Source organism: Antechinus flavipes, chromosome 2 (assembly GCF_016432865.1).
Source record: "Antechinus flavipes isolate AdamAnt ecotype Samford, QLD, Australia chromosome 2, AdamAnt_v2, whole genome shotgun sequence".
NCBI lineage: Eukaryota > Metazoa > Chordata > Mammalia > Dasyuromorphia > Dasyuridae > Antechinus > Antechinus flavipes.
In genome coordinates, this window is record NC_067399.1 from 117,144,573 (window position 1) to 117,166,465 (window position 21,893).

At 34.0% G+C, this 21,893-nt stretch overlaps 1 long non-coding RNA gene across 1 annotated transcript in view; it reads left to right on the top strand.

Annotated features, from left to right (window-relative positions):
• LOC127548151 (uncharacterized) overlaps positions 1-21,253 on the top strand; it is a 160,569-nt gene extending 139,316 nt beyond the window's left edge. Inside the window, exon 3 of the long non-coding RNA XR_007950327.1 lies at positions 21,124-21,253. This is a non-coding gene — a long non-coding RNA (uncharacterized LOC127548151). The remainder of the gene's footprint in view (positions 1-21,123) is intronic.
• The last annotated feature ends 640 nt before the right edge of the window (positions 21,254-21,893 follow it).

Genomic DNA, 21,893 nt, shown 5'->3' on the forward strand with positions numbered 1-21,893 from the left:
TTCCTTCCTTCCTTCCTTCCTTCCTTCCTTCCTTCCTTCCTTCCTTCCTTCCTGTCTTCCTTCCTTCCTTCCCTTTCTTTCACCATCTATTCTTTCCTTTATTTCTCTCTCCCTCTTTCACTCTTTGCCTTCTTTCCTTACTTCTCTTTCTTCCTCCCTTTCTCGTTCTCCTTCTTTCCTTCCTTTTCTTCAGCCATCTATTCTTCTTTCCTTTTCTTTCTTCCTCCCTCTTTTACTCTTTGCCTTCTTTCATTACTTTCTCTCTCCTTTTCTCTCTTTCTCTTTCTTCTTCCTCCTGCTTTCATTTCCTTACTTTTTTCCTTTTCTTTCACTATCTATTCATCTTTCTTTTTCTTTCTCTCTCCATCTTGTTCTTTGCCTTCTTTCCTTACTTCCTCTCTCCCTTCCTCCCTTTCTTTCTCCTTCTTCCTATTCCTTCCTTCCTCCCTCCCTCCCTCCCTTTGTCCTTTCCTTTCACCATCTACTTTCTTTTCTTTCTCTCTCCCTCTTACTCTTTGCCTTCTTTCCTTACTTTCTCCCTCCCTCCTCCTTTTCTCTTTCTTCTTCCTCCTCTTCTTCCCTCTTTCATTTCTTTCTTCCCTTCCTTCATTCCTTCCTCCTTTCCTTCCTTTCTCCTTTTCCCACTTTGATTTATTTTTCTTTTTTAGTGAAGCTGGGAAAATCCTCTCTTCATCATGCTTCTTTAGGTTTTCAACTTTACTTGGGTGATTATAACAAAACACACATCATAAAGATCAGTACCCTCCATAGGAAAAAGCATAGGAAAAGAAGAACACATGATTCATATCTCAATGGACTATGAAACTCCTCCTCCATAGGTAACTCTTAAAGATGGAGATTCTAAAAAAGGCAAAGGAGGTTCATTCCTTTTTATTCCCAATTAGACATTAGGGCAATGTAGGTTCCCACTATCCTAAAATAAAAAAAAGTCTGTGAATGTCTTCCTTTAAAACAATGGGCCAGTTAGGCATCCAGATTGCTTCTTAGCTTTTCATCATTGACACCTAGTTTCTTGTGCTGGGTTGTAGATCACTCCATCAAATAACCTACTGTCCAAGGAATTTCTTGAATAAGAAAGGAGATAATGCAGAGGAAGCAGGGGGTTAACAAGTCATGGCCTAATTTGGCTAAATCATTTGAGATCTGCAGCTGCTATTAGTTAATCTTTATGTAATTTGGCATAGCAGACTTTCTAAAGTACCAGGAAGATTGTCTCCTCTCTACCTCCCCTCCTCCCTAGTTCTGTCACTGTGGGCAGCTATGGGCTTAATAAGAGATAGTATCTTGCAGGCAGAAATGGTAAAGGTTTTATAGCTGTCCATTAGCCAGAGGTGGATAACCTATCTCTGAAAGGCTTGATTGACTCGAAACATATTCTTAGCCTACTTAAAACTGCTTAGAGAGTGTCATGGAGGTCCCCCCAAAATAAAACGTTCAGTGTATTTAGTGAAATTCTAGATTCTGAGTACATGTAAGGGCACTGTAAGATACTAATTAGGTTGTAACATAAAACACCGTAAAAAGCCAGGACATGCCATAGAAAAAATCTAGAGTGTCAGCCAGCTTTCTTCTGTTAGGAAAAAAAATACATTAAAATATATTCATGGCAAATATATGAGTCCATTGACAAAATGTGTTTCTAATAGTGGAACAAAGCTGGAAAGACTTGAAATTTCTTTTGGTGTGGAAATTTCTTCTTCAATCAATGCAATTCCATAATTTTGGCATGATATTAAAAACCCTATTAACTAGTATATTTGAAGCTTAACTATTATTGTATGAATAAATATTACATGTGATTTGGTACAAGTTAACTTTAACTTTTAGAAAATTGCTTTAGAAAGCAAGTTTCTTTGTAGTGGTTCTGAAAACAGTGGGATATTAAAATTAATAATGATTACAATAAAGGCTACTGCATTGTACATCATCTGTCATATAAATAAAGCAATCTGAATATAACTAATGAATTATGCCCCTATCTGTAGATTTGAGATCTTGCTACTATTTGAGATCTCTTTCTTGAAAAGTGTTAAAAAGATTTGAAAATAGAAAGATGCCTTTTGGTTCAGGGATTAGAAAATGCATGGATGGTAGTGGGGATAACACAATCCAAATAGAATATGGTTATGTTGTCCTATTTGCTTTTAATCATCTGTAAATCCTAAGATGCTTAACATTTTGTGTTTAAATATTATCCTTCAGTACAAAGCTTTTCCCCTGCTTATGCATAATTTCATCTAGAAATTAATATCTCCCACTTATAATGCATCAAAAACAAGAAACATTTTCCTTCCTTAATGGTGTAGGAATTAGTGTAATTTTAAAGCACTCAAGAATATAATTATTTACATGCACTAGAAATATTAACTAGACCTATCTGATGCAAGGTATGTGGAAGGTTAAAGAACAAAAAAAATAATATCCCTATGATTAATAAATAAGAAGCTACAGTATATGTAGCTGAAGTAGAAAAAATTAGGTCTGTGAGGGTCATAGGGAAAGATTCCAGATTATAGAGGGATGTGTTTTTGGATGCTTGGAAAATTAAGTCTGTTTCTGCCTTTAAAAAGAGCCAAATGTACATCAAGATTGTTTACCTTATTCTCTGCTAAAGTTCCCTTCTTTTGGAGGAGGCAAAGAGATTTTGGCAATGTTAGAGACGATGGAAAGGAATGAAGTATTAATTTTATAAATGTATTGCTAGTTGTGTTAAAACTGAATGCAATGCATTTACGTCAATTGGATGTATATTCAGTTGAAATATTTTTAATCATTATTATGAAGTGTGCTTTGTTTTATAAATCAGTTGGCACATTGCAAGGATTCCAGAGCCTGTGCTTAAATGGGAGTTATCATTTTTCTTCTTTTGTTTGTAAAAGTACAGTTTATATTTCTGCTGTGATTGATTATTTTCCTGGAAGGTTTTGTGATTAACAATATAGTATTTTTTATTGAGTTATTTCACACACAAATGGCTAGGCCCAAAGGGTATTCTAGGTTTACAAGATTTTACTAATATATGGGCTCTCTTCTGTATTAAAGCTGCTAATTAGTGCTTTTAAACAGTTCAACATTTAATTCTTGTAAGGCACCATATCAAGGGCTAATATAAAACTGTTTATGTAGAAGGATATATAAAATAAGGTGTTAAACCCAACACAAATTGAGTGGCAGGGGGTTCCTACCAGTGCTAATTTTATGTTTGTTTTCTCTCATTTAAAGTTAAGATGCCTGTGTTATAATTGTGATGTGGGAACATGGCTTACATACAGATGAACTGAAATGTGTCAATTTACGAGCTGTGATTGTCTGGCAAAGAAGTCAATGGGTACTTTTATCAGGGAATAGCTTAGTTCTAAAAATGACTTTTTATTTTTAACAGAAGGACATATGGGGACTGAAAAATATGGATCTATGTTTTTATGTGTGATGGTTATGTGAGACACGCTAAAAGTTCCAATTCCTGCTAAGCATGTTTAAAGAGATTTTTATAGTATTTGATACTTGTATCTCAGAGCAATAATATGCTAATGGGCTTTCAAGTTTCTTATCTTAAGACAGTTTGATTGCAGAAAACTACAACTCTGCATGCAGTTAAGAAGGGTTCATAAGTATCTTAAGTCATGTCAAAGTTCTTTAAGTATCTTAAGTCAGCCTTTTAATTTCTGTACTCTAGACCCCGAACTAATTAGGCTAGAAGTGACCTTGTTCCCCTTTGCCTTCAGGGCTGAACACTATTCAATTCAATTCAACCCAACATATAAGTTATTACATCAGGAAAAAAGAGAATTGATTAAATCAAGACAATGAGCACATATTAAGTGCCTACTATGAACCAGGCAATGTGTTAAACACTGGGTTCAAAAAGAAAGGCAAATTATTCTTGCTCTAATGAGGCTTACAATCTACTGGAAGATGGAACAGAGAAATAACTATGTGTATAAACAAGATATATAATGGTCAATGGGGAGGTGGTTTTAGTTGGAAGACTTTGGGATTAAGGAAGATTAGAAAAAGCTTCTTGCAGAAGATGGGACATTAGCTGAGACCAGAGAGAAGCCAGGGAAGTCAGGAGCCCATATTCTTCCAAATAATACTCCATCTCTCAATTCTGTGCATATTCTCTGTCTCTCACCCAGGCTTGCAATGCTCCTCTGTCTCATATCTGCTGTTATCTTCCATGGCTTCCTTCAAGGCTCCGCTAAAATCCTACCTCCTGGATGAAAGCCTAACTCGGTTGTCCTTAATCTCAGTGCCTTTCCTATGAAATTACCATAAAAATACCTTTGAGCAACTAAATCATTTTGACTATTGTAAACACTTAAATTAACCACAAAAGACATAAGAAGAAAGACACAATCTACATCCAGAGAAAGAATTAATAGAAGTATGTTTAGAATGGTTTTATATATATTTTATTATACATACATACAATATATATATTATATGTATATATTTGTGTCTAATGGTAACTATTACTAGAGTGAGGAGGGAAAAAAGAAAAAAAATACATGATTACTTCATTGTGCATTTAAAAAGAATAGTAAGTTGTACATAATACATTTGTAGTTTCATTTAAAATAATCTTTTTTGATTATACTATGTTATGGAAATGCTTGTTTTGTTTTATATATTAAAAGTAAGACAAATAAAATTTTTAAATGACTTTTAGTTTATACTGTATAAATCCTCTTTCCTAATAATTTTATGTTGTCTTCCTCATTAGACTTAAGGTCCTTAAAAGAAGGAACTTTTTCTTTTCTTTTTTGTCTTTGTATTCTCAAGACTTAGCATAGTGCCTAACACATTTTGTCATTCAGTTGTTTGACAGTGTCTAACTCTTTGTGACCCCATGTGAATTTTCTTGGCAAAGATGTTAGAGGGGTTTGTCATTTTTTTTTTCTTCAGCTTACTTTACAGATGAGGAAACTGAGGTAAACAAGATTAAGTGACTTGCCCAGGACCAAACAGCTAGTGGCTAAGGTCAGATTGGAACTCAGGGAGATGAGTCTTCCTGACTTTATTCCCAGCACTCTTTCCACAATGTTATCTATTTTCCAGGCACATAGTAGGTGCAATGTAATAAATTGTTAGTTGATTGACTGAAGAAAGATATTAAAGAAGGAATAAGGAACCAATAGGGAATAGTAAAGACATCTACATGTAGATGATTATAAATATCATGTAAAATTTTGATTCAAAAAAATTCTGAGATAATACAATCAATGCTAGAAGCATATAAAATCCATAGTTCAGTGTTCGAAACATCTTGAGACATAATTTTAATGCGATATTTTGGGACTAGAATTTATTGAGCTTCCTCCTGAAGAAAATGAGGACAATTTTGGGGAAGAAAGAACATTGGGTTGGACTGTCTTGTTGTTCTAGACTTCCTAAAGAGCAAGTACCCCTCATTAGTATATACAATGTCTTAATGCATTGTGGAAGCAAAATAAATAACAAACAAATTCAGTCTCAAGTACTTGAGTGCTAGTTGAGTGCCCATCAGACAATAGTAATATCAAAGACTTAGTAGTTTGATTGCCCTTGCAGAATTTGTAACATACTTTTAGGGGAATACCATAGTGTGAGCTTGTCAGGTTTCCTTTTGTTTTGTTTGACTTTGGCTAAAGGCAGGACAGAAGCTTCAGAGAAAAAATGGGACTGGCTCTAGTTTAGTCAAATAATTATCAAATGTCTTGGTCTCAGGACCTCTTTACACTCTTAAAAATTATTGAGAATCCCCCAAAGAGTTGCCATTTACATGGGTTATATCTATGATACTTACTGTATTGGAAATTAAACCTCTTATTATTATTTTGAAAATAGGTTTAACCTCTTTGATCCCTTGAAAAAGTCTTGGGAAATCCTAAGGATCTCTGAATTACACATTGAGAACCACTCTTGTAGTGAACTTGAAATCTGAAAATGTGTTTTCTAGCCTCAACTGTGCCTCCAACTAGCCATGTGGCCATGGGCAAAACAATTATTCTCATAGATCCTCAATATACTGATCTGTGAGTTGAGATATAATACTGTAAACTAAATTCACAGCAATATTATAAGAATCAAATGAAATAATAAATAACTTTTTTTTTTGGCTGAGGCAATTGGAGTTAAGTGACTTGCTCAGGGTCACACAGCCAGGAAATGTTAAGTGTCTGAGACCAGATTTGAACTCAGGTCCTCCTGACGTCAGGGCTAGTACTCTATCCACTGTACCACCTAGCTGCCCTTACATACAAATTTTTAAATAATAAAGTTATATGTAAATGGAATTTAATGATATGTTCATTGAAGATGAGAAGCAGTATGAAATAGTGGGGAAAGCATTGGCTTTGAAATTACAGAATCTGGGTTCAAATGCTGCCTCTGATGCTTACTGCCTATGTGATGGTTGGTCAGTTCACTTGGATCTCACCAATCCTCTGTTTTTTCATATATAAACTTATTAGCCAATGAGAGGGAAATGTTTGACTTTTTGTTTAACTCTCAATCTATAATATTCTTATAGATGTTTTGAATTCACATAGAGATTTCCTTACTATAGGAGTGAAATCCTTGTGTAAGTGTAAATCTTATTTTAAAGATGAAAAAAAAAAAGCTTAGTGACAGTAAGTGAATATTAAAGGTATGGGATATCTCTGGGTATTGAGCTTGCAAAAGACCATAGTATAAAATAGAATGCCTACACTTAGGAAGTCTAAAGAGGCAGGAACTGAGGATGCTGAAAAAGTCAGATTAAACTGTTTGGAGAAGAATTGTATGTTAAAATTGTATCTTGGTTCCGGTCCCTCCCTTCCCACCCTCCTCATCAGTATAGTAAGTTTATAAGTAGCCAGCATAAAGTGCCAATAACAGGAAATAAGATTGCTAAGCAGAACTTAGAAGTCACATATGAACCATACCAAAGATCAAAGGAGCATAATTTACGAAATATATTATATATTAACCAAAAATCACATCCTGGTAATATGTGTGGAATCAAGGGAAGCCAACAAAGCTTTGTTGTCAGGACCTTTTGGTCCTATGATATGTAAATCTTAAGACAAATTTCAGAAAGCCAAATGGTACTAATAACTTAGAGATGACGTAGATATGTTAACTTTAAAGTTTTACTGACAAATTTGAGATGATTTGGATATGTTAATGAACAACCCCAAGGTGGGACCAATAAGAGTTACTCTGGTGTTCCTCAAACCCTATAAAAATGAGACCTCAAATTCCTACCTCTCGCTTCCCTTTCCTAACTCCATTGGGTTTATGCTTCCTAGTGCTCCCCCATGGTAATATGAGAGATATTTGCTACCTACTCCCTTCCAATCTCTTCTCCATCACTGACTTCCTTTCTTCACTCAGTGAACATAGATTTTTCCTAGGATTTTGATGGGGATGAGAATGAATTAAATTGGATAAAGACAAGAGTTATATATATATATAATAGATGGAATATAGAATCAAAAGGCTGATGATCATAATATTATAACAATGTATTAGGAAATCTATATATAAACATATATGTGTGTATATATGTGTGTATGTGTATATGTATTTATGTGTGTGTGTGTGTGTATATATGTATATATACACACACATATCCCTCCATATATTTCTTTTGGGCAGCAATCGAAATATATATATATATATATACATATATATATATATAATATACATGTACATACATATTTCATTCAATTCCTGACCAAGTGTAATCCAAATCATATTGGGCTACCGTAAAGAAGCCTCTGGTTTGTGTTTAATCCAAAGATTGTGTTGTATAATCAGACTTTGAAGAGAAAAAGCAAAAGCCAGCTGAGGGAGTTGGATGTTGGTCAGATGAAAACATATCATCTAAAAATCTAGGGAGAGATCTAGTTTCAATGTGAGATGACTCCCCAGAGGGGAGTGAGAAAAAATAAAGAAGTGAATTGTGGAAAGGGGAAAGAAAAGGAATTTGTAAGAAAAGAATCAAAAGAGAAGAACTTTTGTCTGATAGGTATGGAAGAATTGAGAGGTAAAAGATAATTAAAGGACTATTTTTAAGGGAAGTGAGGGGTGAGCCTAAAGGAGCTAAAGACAACTGTGATAGAAGTCAAGCTGCCAATAACATCAGAATAAGGAAAATTTTCTTATTAAAGCATAAAATCTGTGTCTTTAGCAGCTCTAAGCTTTAAAAAAATCTATTCAACTATCATTTTCATAGTTAATGTAGCACCTAATTTGCTGCCTTCCTACTCTGAACTATTTCCAGTAATGCATACTGATTTGAAGGCTGTAGGTCAAATCATATCCAATCTGAAGTGACTTCTCAATGAACTGAAATATATATTTGATGTGCAGTGATCAGATAATCTCTGCTCCTCAAGGATTCAATTTTAATAATATCTCACATTTATATGGCACTTTAAAGTTCACAACACCTCCCCCCCTGCCCCTGCCTTACACACATATATGTACTTCTTTTTTCTCATACCAGCCTAGATTGTTACAGGAATTTATGTGTATGTGTACATGCAGGTGTGTATATTGTACATATTTATGTTTTGTGTGCATGAATGCACGTGGGGAGACTGTACAGTGTGATTTGTTATTTCTTCAGTGTAAAGTACTTTTACTGTAAAAACCTATTCCACTGATGCTGAGCCCAATAGTTCCTTCAAAACTCAGGTTCTTTGAAAGTTATCCTGGGATACAGGACCAGATGGATTTACATCTGAATTCTATCAAACATTTAAAGATCAATTAACTCCAATGCTAAATAAACTATTTGAAGAAGTAGGGATTGAAGGAGTCCTACCAAACTCCTTTTATGACACAGATATGGTACTGATACCTAAACCAGGTAGGCTGAAAACAGAGAAAGAAAATTATAGACCAATCTCCCTAATGAATATTGATGCTAAAATCTTAAATAAAATATTAGCAAAAAGATTACAGAAAATCATCCCCAGGATAATACACTATGACCAAGTAGGATTTATACCAGGAATGCAGGGCTGGTTCAATATTAGGAAAACTATTAACATAATTGACTATATCAACAACCAACCAAACAAAAACCATATGATCATTTCAATAGATGCAGAAAAAGCATTTGATAAAATCCAACAGCCATTCCTAATAAAAACACTTGAGAGCATAGGAATAAAAGGACTTTTCCTTAAAATAGTTAGGAGCATATATTTTAAACCTTCAGTAAGCATCATATGCAATGGGGAAAAACTGGAACCTTTCCCGGTAAGATCTGGAGTGAAGCAAGGTTGCCCACTATCACCATTATTATTCAATATTGTATTAGAAACACTGGCCTCTGCAATAAGAGTCGAGAAAGAGATTAAAGGAATTAGAGTAGGCAATGAGGAAACCAAACTATCACTCTTTGCAGATGATATGATGGTATACCTAGAAAACCCCAGAGATTCTACTAAAAAGCTATTAGAAATAATTCATAATTTTAGCAAAGTAGCAGGATACAAAATAAATCCCCATAAATCCTCAGCATTCTTATACACCACCAACAAAACCCAAGAGCAAGAGATACAAAGAGAAATTCCATTCAAAATAACTGTTGATAGCATAAAATATTTGGGAATCTACCTACCAAAGGAAAGTCAGGAATTATATGAGCAAAATTACAAAAAAGTTTTCACACAAATAAAGTCAGATTTAAATAATTGGAAAAATATTAAGTGCTCTTGGATAGGCCGAGCAAATATAATAAAGATGACAATACTCCCTAAACTAATCTATTTATTTAGTGCTATACCAATCAGACTTCCAAGAAAATATTTTAATGATTTAGAAAAAATAACAACAAAATTCATATGGAACAATAAAAAGTCGAGAATCTCAAGGGAATTAATGAAAAAAAAATCAAATGAAGGTGGTCTAGCTGTACCTGATCTAAAATTATATTATAAAGCAGCAGTCACCAAAACCATCTGGTATTGGCTTAGAAATAGATTAGTTGATCAGTGGAAAAGGTTAGGTTCACAAGACAGAATAGTCAACTATAGCAACCTAGTGTTTGACAAACCCAAAGATTCTAAATTTTGGGATAAGATTTCATTATTTGATAAAAACTGCTGGGATAACTGGAAATTAGTATGGCAGAAATTAGGCAAGGACCCACACTTAACACCACATACCAAGATAAGATCAAAATGGGTCCATGACCTAGGCATAAAGAACGAGATTATAAATAAATTAGAAGAACATAGGATAGTTTATCTCTCAGACTTGTGGAGGAGAAAGAAATTTGTGACCAAAGATGAACTAGAGACCATTACCAATCACAAAATAGAAAATTTTGATTATATCAAATTAAAAAGCCTTTGTACAAACAGAACGAATGCAAACAAGATTAGTAGGGAAGTAACTAACTGGGAAAACATCTTTACAATTAAAGGTTCTGATAAAGGCCTCATTTCCAAATATATAGAGAACTGACTCAAATTTATAAAAAATCAAGCCATTCTCCAATTGATAAATGGTCAAAGGATATGAACAGACAATTTTCAGATGAAGAAATTGAAACTATTACCACTCACATGAAAGAGTGTTCCAAATCACTATTGATCAGAGAAATGCAAATTAAGACAACTCTGAGATATCACTACACTCCTGTCAGATTGGCTAAGATGACAGGAAAAAACAATGATGAATGTTGGAGGGGATGCGGGAAAACGGGGACATTGATGCATTGTTGGTGGAGTTGTGAACGAATCCAGCCATTCTGGAGAGCGATCTGGAATTATGCCCAAAAAGTTATCAAACTGTGCATACCCTTTGATCCAACAGTGTTTCTATTGGGCTTATACCCCAAAGAGATACTAAAAAAGGGAAGGGGACCTGTATGTGCCAAAATGTTTGTAGCAGCCCTGTTTGTAGTGGCTAGAAACTGGAAAATGAGTGGATGCCCATCAATTGGAGAATGGCTGGGTAAATTGTGGTATATGAACGTTATGGAATATTATTGCTCTGTAAGGAATGACCAGCAGGATGAATACAGAGAGGCTTGGAGAGACCTACATGGACTGATGCTAAGTGAGATGAGCAGAACCAGGAGATCATTATACACTTCGACAACGATATTGTATGAGGATGTATTCTGATGGAAGTGGATTTCTCTGACAAAGAGACTTAACTGAGTTTCATTGGAGAAATGATGGACAGAAACAGCTACACCCAAAGAAGGAATACTGGGAAATGAATGTGAACTATTTGCAATTTTGATTTTCTTCCCGAGTTATTTTTACCTTCTGAATCCAATTCTCCCTGTGCAACAAGAGAACTGTTTGGTTCTGCAAATATGTATTGTATCTAGGATATACTGCAACATGTTTAGCATATATAGGACTGCTTGCCATCCTGGGGGGGGGGGGAGGAGGGAGGGAGGGGAAAAAACGAAACATAAGTGATTGCAAGGGATAATGTCGTGTAGAAATTATCCTGGCATGGATTCTGTCAATGCGAAGTTATTATTAAATAAAATAAAATTTATTAAAAAAAAAAAAAAAAAAAAAAAAAAAAAAAAAAAAAAAAAAAGAAAGTTATCCTGGGATATAGAGAGAATAAATACCCTACCCATGGTCACATTGTTTGTATGTACCAGAGGCAAGATTCAAAATCAGTTCTCTTGACTAAGTCTAATGTTCTATTAATGATGTCCTCCTGCCTCATTGAATTTGAAAATCATCCTAGAGACTGGGAACATGACCAATGTCTGTGTCTTCTTTGGGCTACTTCTATAGTGTGAGTCAAATGCCTTGCATGTTTAATTAATATCTGTTGATCGACTGATTTTGTGACATGTTGTCATGGCAAACCAGGGTATTGGGACAGAGAAATTGGACATGACCCTTTTGGTTTTTGAGGCCATCAGCAAACAATAGGACGTAGTCAATCCCTCTTTTGGAGGGAGGACATCTGCTTTGAGAATGAGCCTGGATTTCAGCAGATTTATAGACAGTATAGAAGGTACTATCTTGGGAAATTTATTTCATTTAAAATAGCCACTCAGACTTAAGTGACTTAGCAACCCCTGGGTTAGTTAGATGAGAATTCTACAAAATAAAAATATACTTAATATATATAATAACATAGTCTTTTCCTCTAAACAACATATCTTTTTGTCATTGGCTATTTCCTTTTGCTTTGACTTTACATAAAGTCAAGTCTAGGAGTTTTATTCTTCTTATTTGCTCATTTTGTAGCTGCAAAGAGAAAAAGATTTACATTGTGAGTCCCCATTCAATCAGATGTCCTTGGAAAACGAATTTTCACATTACAAAAAAAAAAAATCCCTCTAAGCCCTTAGAAGGCTTGTCTCTAATTTATTTGGTCAGAGAGATGCCTGAATCTTGAGTATACAACACACCAGGAGCTGACAGGGTTATCTTTTAGCTATGCTGACACTTTAAATCTGAATTCTGCCTTTGGTTAAGGATTTACCATATTCAGAAGTTTCAATTGTATACATGCTCATGCACATACATATATACACATATATTTTGAGATAGCAGTTACATGCCACTTTCTCCAATTCTGCCTTTTAGATTTGTTGTTGTTATTCAGCTGTTTTCAACCATATCTTCTGAGTGTTTCCCCATTTGGAGTTTTCTTTATGAAGATACTAGAATGATTCACCATTTTTTCCTTCAGCTTATTTTAAAGATCAGGAAACTAAGCTAACCAGATTAAATTAAATGATTTACCCAGTGCCCTATAGCTTGTGTCTGAGGTTGTATTTGAACTCAGGTCCTCCTGACTGATAACCAGTACTCCATCTGCTATACCACCTAGCTACCCTAGTTTATAGATTACTTATCATACATGATGTTCTATAATCTACCATCTATAATCCTATACTCTAGGACCCTTTAATCCTACACAAATTTCATATAAATATGGAAGACTGAACTTTTAAATAATAATGTCAATAAGAAGTCTATAATCTCAAAGCTGAAACGATGACCACTGAGTCATATTATTACATAATGGAAGGGAAAATCATAAGCCATTTCTTCCAGACTAGATTTCTACAAATTATGGTCTAGGACATATTCATATGATCTAGAAGACATCAAATGATAAGCTTTGCATTTGCCCAATATATCCCACTCCACCTTGGGTCATTGAGGGTTGGTTCCATTGTTTCTTATTTGACAAATTTTCTTTTACTCCATTATTTCAAAGTCAGTGTTCTCAAATCGTTAATCCCTCTTTCATTTCTTTAGGATGGTTCTCCAGCATGGATTTATTCCCTCCCTCAATCTACTTAATTATGTATTTTAATTTTATATTGAGATATCCAATTACTGACATTAATTACTCATTTCTTTTTTGTGAATTTTATTTCTCTTTTGAACCATTCTGGAGTTTCTTGTTCTTGATCCATGTTTTCTGAAGATGCTTCAACAAGATGTTGCAACATTCTCTCTTTAATTAGGTAGTATTGATTCACTTTCCTTCATAATACACTATTAGTTAAGCAAGTTTTGCATTCTATTGGAAATTTCTGCAGTCTTGTTTCTGCTTTTCTGAATCCTTCCTGCTTATATGTCTGTTTTTACATGAGACTTTTGTTGTGTCTTCCTTTCTTGAGATATCTGGTGATTCAGTCTTTTTCATGTATTTCTTATTGCTCAGTTTAGCTCCTGTCCCTCTGTTGGTGAACAAACCACCTAGTCAAAGCTGTCACTAATGTTCTTTCAGCTTTCTCAAATTGATGGACCTAAGATTGACTAATCTATCCTGTTCTACATAATCTTTGAGTAAACCAGACAGGCCCCAGTCTGTGTTAGGGTCTCTTTTCTTCAGTCTCAATGTAGCCACTCTTGCTGCATAATTCCTCATCACTTCTTCACTCTTCTCCCTTTTGTCATTTGATTGAGTAGAATAAGCATCTTTTGCTTCTTTAGGGCAGCTAGGTGGCAGAGTGAATAGAGTGCTGAGTCTGGAGAAAGGAAGGCTCATCTTCCTGAGTTCAAATCTGATTTCAGATATTTAGTAGCTATGTGAACTCGGGCAAGTCTGTGAAATGAACTGGAGAAGAAAATAAGAAATCAGTCCAGTATATTTGCCAAGAAAACCTCAAATGGGATTTCAAAGAGCTGGACATGACTGAAATGATAGAATAACAACAAAGTTTCTTCTGGTTAGAAGTTTAAGCAACATCTCCATAGTGATTGATAATTCCAAGAAGAGAATCAAGCCTGAGTTTACTTAACTGGAAGCTGTAACTTCTTGGAGGAAAATGACACTGAGGAAGCATTCTAAATATACTCTAATTATTACAAATTTCCCACATTATCATGAAATTTTTTTTTTACCTTGCTGGAAATCATCTTCTCCTATAGATTTTATTGTAATTGCTCCACACATAAAAGTAATTTTTCACAATAAGGGAAAAGGATCATTAGGTGCTTGGGGAGTTGAAGACATTGTCAAAATATTTCTAATTCACCACTTTGAAGTAAGTTAACTGAATTTACTTTTTGAGAAGTTTTTCTGAAATATACCTCTTGGCAATTTCCACACATTACTCCTAAATTGATCTTCAGGAAAAAGTAGAATAAGTCTCATCCTTCTTGCTTATGAGGAGTGTTCAAATGTTAGCAGATGACCCCTTTTGCTCATCCAGGCTAGACCTCTCCACTTCCCTTACCCATTTTATTCTATACTTCTTACTATCTTGTTTCCTTCCTCTAGATGTTCTTCTATCTGCAAGTGTTAACTGTCCTTCAGTTTAAACTGGTCAGTTGATATGTCCTTTTATTTTATATCTGTGATTTCATCTATTGGTTATTACCTTCTGAGAATGTACTCTTACCTTCTAGACTTGCTGAAAATGAAGATATACATTCTTGTCATGGACACAGTTAAATTTTGATTTGATCACACTTTGGGAGAAGTGGAATCTTTCACCTATTATAGCCTAACAGTAATAGTTGAACTGCTACATGTTTCAGATGGACTAATCAGGACTGAGCATTGTTGGGAAATATCATTTTGTGTAAGCTAATATAGCCTATTGAAGTCAATTAAAAAGATAAGAGCAACAATTTCTGCTCTACTAAACTAGTTCTGCCTGGAATTCCACCCTTCTTATTTCTAATTTCTGGCCTTTGTGGCTTCTTTTAACTATCTTCCAAAATTTCATTTTCTTTAAGAAATTTTTTATCAGTATTCTTTATTCTTACTGTCTTCCCTCCAAGACTCTCCCTAATTTGTCCTAAATATATCTTATTTGCATATAGCTGTTTGCATGTTGTCTTTCTATTAGATTATGAACTAATTGACCAGCAGGATCTTCCCCTTTGTATTCCTAGCACTTAGCATAGTGCTATATAGTAGTGCCTTGGATTTCTAAATTAGAGAATAATATGGAATTACAGATTAGTTTATACCTAACTAGTTTATATGAGAACTTCAGAAACAAGAAGAATATTTAGTTACTGGACAATCAAAACCTAGTAACCCAGAGTGAGGTATTTTTTACTTTGACTCTTTACCCTGGGGTTGACTGTGTGGTCTGTCTGCATCTGCTCAGGCCTATGAGTCTTAGTTTTTTTCTCTAAAGAATGGAAAAAAATAGAAAAAGTACTGTTTTACCAAGGTGTTGTCAGAATTTATGTTTGGAGACTGCTTTGAGATGGATGGATGAAAAACACTATGTAAGTGCCAAGTATTATTATCTCTCTAGATCTGGATGAGTTAACAAATCTTTTTAATGTCTATTTTAATGGCACAGTTGTTCCATATGGTGGACCTCAGCTGCATCAAGATATTCGTATTTTGTACATTCCCTGGAGAGTTCCAGGTTGTCCAGGTGCACTGTATTAAATTTAGGGTGAGATTAAGAGACAGTGCTTCAGCATTCATCCTCAAACACCAGCTCAGCCCACAGTTGCTCTGTCCTTATTCTTTCTGACAGTACAAGGCCTGCTTATTGATGAAAAATTCATGTAATAACTCCTGGAAAGCAGATCCTAGTCATTTTAGGGACTTATGTCAGTATGGGTCTTTGGCAAGAGGAAGTTCATTTAAACTCAGCCTCTGAGATGAAGTTATTAAGGAGTTTGCTAGAGTTGGGGAAGACACAGCCAGAAATGCAGAAATGATTTCTAGGCACTGGGATTTTGATGCAGATTGTGTACCTCCAAAAGAAGTTTAGTGGCTCTCTTCTAGGGCATTTTACATATTTGCTTCAGCCTGCCTGATAGAACTACTAGACTCAGGTAATGAAGTCTTCTGTCATCCTCAGAAAAGTCTATCCCTAGTCAGAAAACAGGTACATGTTCACAAAAGTCTAACTTGTTACCGAACCAGACTTCTCTTGTTGATGTTGGAAATGGAATAAAATACATTCATCAACTGAAATCAAGATAGAATGAATAACCTATCTGGTTTGCATGATAGCATATGGAGAATGACTCCAGTTTACTGTTCCATGAACTTCACAAATTAAGTAGGGTGGCCCAAGAGATTCAAAAACTGAAGACATGGAGCCAGAAAAGGTAGAATTTCCAGACCTAATATAAGTTTTATCATGTATTGTAATATTGCATATCATGGTCAATCAATACATTTATTAAGTATCTATTATGTGCAAGGATTGTAATAGGTCTTGAGGACTTAAAATTGGAAATTAAATAGTCTCCCCATTAAAGAGATTTAAATTCTATGAGGGAAGGCATCAGAATGTATTATATACATGGTTATTATATTCTACTTATAATTATATGTTTGTTGAGGGTTAGCATCAACATATATTCATATATATGTAAAATATATTATATTATGCATATGTAATTATAAGAATTATAATCATGTATATATATATACATTCTATGAAAGTAGAAATCAGCATCTGCTATAAATACAAGATTATATAATTATATGTGACATATGGTTTATTAATTACATATTCAGCTCTATATAATACATAATTATATCAAAAAATTTAAATATATATGTGTATAAATAAGTGTGTATATATCTATATCTATATACCTATCTGCCTATTTATCAATAATTAAATACATGTTGATCCCCACCTCAAAGAATGTAAACATTTCTAGCACAGGGACTTTTTTTATCTCTGTCTTTGAGTCCTCAATGCTTAGCACATCATAGATACTTAACAAATTTATTAATCACTATATGTAAATTATATATAATATACATATATATATATATTGGCCAAGAATATAAAATATGAAAAACAAATACAATAAAGGGCTAGCAGCTATGGGGAGCAATAGGCAGTTCTTAGAAAAGTATTCGAGTAAAATGTAAAGCTCGATTTGAACTTTAAAATATATTAGGGATAAACTAAACTTCAGGGCTATAATGGGCAGGTGGGAGGAGTCTTTGATGCATTAACACATATCTTTTACCCAGTTTTACTTTAGGGGACTATGTGGAAACTTGGAGGAGCCTTTTTATTGATGCATGCCTGAGGAACTCTTACTATAACAAAACAAACACTCTAATTGGCTGCAGAGGCAGGAGAATATATGACTGAGGAATTATAGGGCCAGAGAATGAGTGAGCATACACTCCCACTCCTATATCATTCTCTTTCTTTTGTGGCTAGAAGGAAGCAAGTTAAATATGAACTGTCTCCCTGAGAACTAATAAGAGCCCTTCCTCTCACCCAATCATAGTAGTTGTGAGGACATAGATACCTTAATATCTTTGTACTTATTCTTTCCTAATCCCAGAATATCCTAAAATAGAGCAGTCCAAGGGACTTGGTGAATTTGGGAGATACAAAGGGCCCATCAAATTTCTCTTTTGTGGTCACCTGAATGGGGACCACTGAAGTAGCTACCATACATAAATACATACATGCACACACACACACACACACACACATACACACACACATACACAGCTCACTCCTATTACATTGTAAACTTCATGTGAATAAACATCATTTCATCCTTTGTATGTGTATCCTTAATGCTATGCTTTGTTCATAGTAACTACTTAATAAATAGTTTTTGGCTGTTTGATTCTCTTCCTTTATTATGGTCTCTTCCTTCTTACTGAATTACATGATATTGGGTCTAAAAAAGCATTTCAGTGGCCACCTAGTCCAATTCATTTTTGAAAAAAAGACTTCTCTTTAAAATATAGTTTGTTGGAAGATTCCTACCAAAGGGGAAGCCATTACCTCTCATATCCATTCATTGTATTTTTAATAACTCTATTCACTAAGTAGATTTCCTTACTTCAATTCTAAAATTTCTCCTTTTTAACTTCTGCCTTTTTCTTACCATCTGGGCACAAGTAGAACAAGTTTCTTCCTAAAAAAAATTAAAATCTACTCTACTCTCCTGAGTATTTCTACCACACTATTGCCTTCTTTCTTTATATTTGCCCCTTGCTAGTAATGATTTTATAAGAAAACATTTTCTTCCTTTGTATAGTCTCTAGTTCCTAAAATATACCACTACTATTCTCTAACATAAGAGAAGTGGACAAGGAGTCAGATGATCCATGTTCATATCTTCACTCTGATAAGGGCTAGTTCTGTGAGCATGGATGATGTAACATAATTCATAAAGGTGTAAGATTCCTCATTTATATAAGTATGCTAATACTTACATTTTAGTGCTTTTGTGATAAAAAAACTCTTTAGCTCTACTTAAAAGTGAACTAGTCATAGTATTATCTGTCTCCATTATCTTCACTCTGAAAGTTGTCCTTTCCAACAATTATTTCATGCCTTTATTTATTTCAGTAATTTCCTCACTTTCATTGCTCTTACATATGTCATAAGTAATAAGTAGCATGGTTTCTATTCAAATATCCTGACAAAATATAGCTATATGTGAGATTAGAAGCAGATGAGGAAATAAATGTAGGTTAAAGTTAATTATAATCATGTATTTCATACATATACACACACACACATATACACACATAATATGTATCTAATACATTTTAGGGGGGAATGTTTGTACCAACTGTCTTCACACCTGAATAGTAAATACATTTTATCTCAAAGTTAGTTATGAGTACTACCTGATTATTAATGGGAAGCTCACTGATGTGGACTCAAGAATTATGCTGCAGCAAATATTACTTCTCAGGGTTATCCCTTAGAATTCTGAAAAGTAATAGTCATAATGAGAGATCCAATTTATAAATGTGAATGCTCAGTTAAGGAGTAACCCCTAGGAAATAACAAAGCAAATTATGAATTCTAAGAGGCAGAGATGAAGAGAAAAATGCTCTTGAGAAGATGGAAAATGAAGTGGTGTCTATTTTATTAATCTTTGTATTTTCCTGTTTTGCAAAATATAGTACCAGTTCATGTCCTTTCTCAACAATGTTGATGATGCATCACAAACTCCACAATATCATCATAGCACTAGCTGTTACCTTTTTCATTTAATTGACCCATGTTTAATAGAATGATAAGATAACATTATCTTAGAACAGTTTGGTCAGTTTGGCTGGATTGTAGAGTATGAGAAGAGAGTAAGGGTTAAGAAGATTAAAAGGTAAATTGAATATAGGCTGTTAATAGAATTTAAATGACAAACAGGAAATTATATTCTATTATGTACTAAATGGAGTTTGTTGAGTGACATGAACAGAATATGCTTTAGAAAAATCACTTTGGTGACTTTATAGAGGATAGATTGGAAACAGAGAGAGATAAAACAAGGAAACCAATGAGCAGATGATTTCAATAAAAATACATTATCTATAAAATAGGGGCAATAATTCCTTTAGGATTATTTTAAGTTTCCAATGAGATAATGTTTATAAGGTTCTCTGCACTCTTAAAATGTTAGCTATGAGTATTATCAAATAAATTCCAAGTGTTGTAAATATTATTTAGTAAGTATCTCACATAAGACTTTATCATGAAACCAGTAAGCCAATAAGCATTTGTTTGGTGCCTTCTATATGTCCGGTACTGTGCTCTGCTTTGGGAATACAAAGAAATCCAATTCCTGGTCTCAGAGAACTCACATTCAAATGGAAGAAACAATATCAAAACAAAAATAGTGTTATGATGACTAACAACAACTGTTCAAAAATTTTCTGCTCTTTTAAGTTTAATCAATTATTAGCATTTTCTATATCATCTTCCTAAACAGAATAATCAACAAAACAATAATTCAAGTTCTGATTTATAGTGTTTGTTGATTTCCAAAGTATATAAGCTCACAATTTAACAATCAGCTCTTGTGAACTGCTATGAGCTAGCTCCAACACACTCTGGAAAACAATTACATATAAACTATTTGAAATGAAGGCATTCATTTGACTTTTTGGATGTAATCTTATCTTTAAAAAAAAAAAAACAGTACCAAAGATGAAAGAGTGTGAGATTGACTTTAATATAAAGGCAACTCATTATTTATTTTGGAAGGGATATCTGGAAGAAAAAAATGAGATGTTTTTGAGTTAGCTTTAAATGTTTAGGCAGCCAAGGATAAAGGGATTTTAGAAATGAAATAGCTGCTAGAGACAACATGTTCATGATTAAAGCCTGATGTTATAATTTGTTGTTCCTTTGCTGAAATATGGATATTTACTCTTTCTTGGACAGTGAAAAAATATAGCAGATGGGACTTCTCCCAATGTTGTTTAAATATTGTCCACAATGCAGAAGGTGTAATGGTACTTGTCTGGTTTAAAGGCAACATGTCTTAGTGGCAGAAGTACTAGATTAAAAGTTGGGCTATCACTATGAGGTAGTACTGTTGCTGCTGAAAAGCTGTATGTTCTTTGGCTAATCACTTGAACCTTAGTTTTCTTAATTGTTAAAATGAGAAAGTTGATTTAGATCTAAATCTACAGTTAAATAAATGTAAAAATGTAAATAAATGTAAATATGAAACAACAAGGGGAGGTTGGAATGTACCATCTTTGAATCATAGATTTTTAGAATTAGAAGGGACACAAAAGTCCTTTAAAGGACTCCAAAAATCACTTTTGGAGATGAACTAGAGGCCTAGAGAATCAAGTGATTTTTCAAAACAGAGAACAATGCTACATGTGTATTGATTGAAATGATGGAGGAAACAAAGGTTCAAGCTTCTGTATTCATGGATTTTTTTTTTTTTACAGGGCATGTAATTGTATCACCTGCCTGGACCAGGTCCCCTCAGCTAAGTACTGGGTCCCAAATAGAGAAGGAAAGAAATTTTTATGCATTAAAAAAAAAACAAAACAATAAAGGATATTGACCAGTATACAAGATTCGGTAATCTAGTTTCTAATTATAGGAAAGATGTGTGACTTTCCAAGATAGAGCAAAGAGGTGTAATTCCTTGAAATCTGAAAAATAATTCTGCTATCACCATCATCCCTGCCCCCCTCAAGTGACTATATTAAAACAAAGAAACAAGGAATGAGTTACTGGTTGACCCACTATGGGACCACTTTTGAGTTAAAACATATAGGTTGCTTGAGATTAATGATTTTGAGCAAATTTCTCACATCAATCTTTGAAGAGGTGATATAACTCCCCAAACACAAAGGACTAAGTTCAAATAATACAATAAAGTTTTTCATGATGCCCACAATTGAATGGTTTTCTCAAAAGACAATCATCAGACTAGACCAATAATTAAATAGAAAGGGAACTGAGCTAGATCCAGAAATGAGTTACAAGATGGAGTCAGAAGGTTCATTCAGTCCTCACAAGCACTTAAAGATGCATTCTTTCAACTTCAAAGTCAGGGTTCTAAGATAATGTTATCTTATCATTCTATTAAACATGGGTCAATTAAATGAAAAAAGGTAACAGCTAGTGCTATGATGATATTGTGGAGTTTGTGATGCATCATCAACATTGTTGAGAAAGGACATGAATTGGTGCTATATTTTGCAAAACA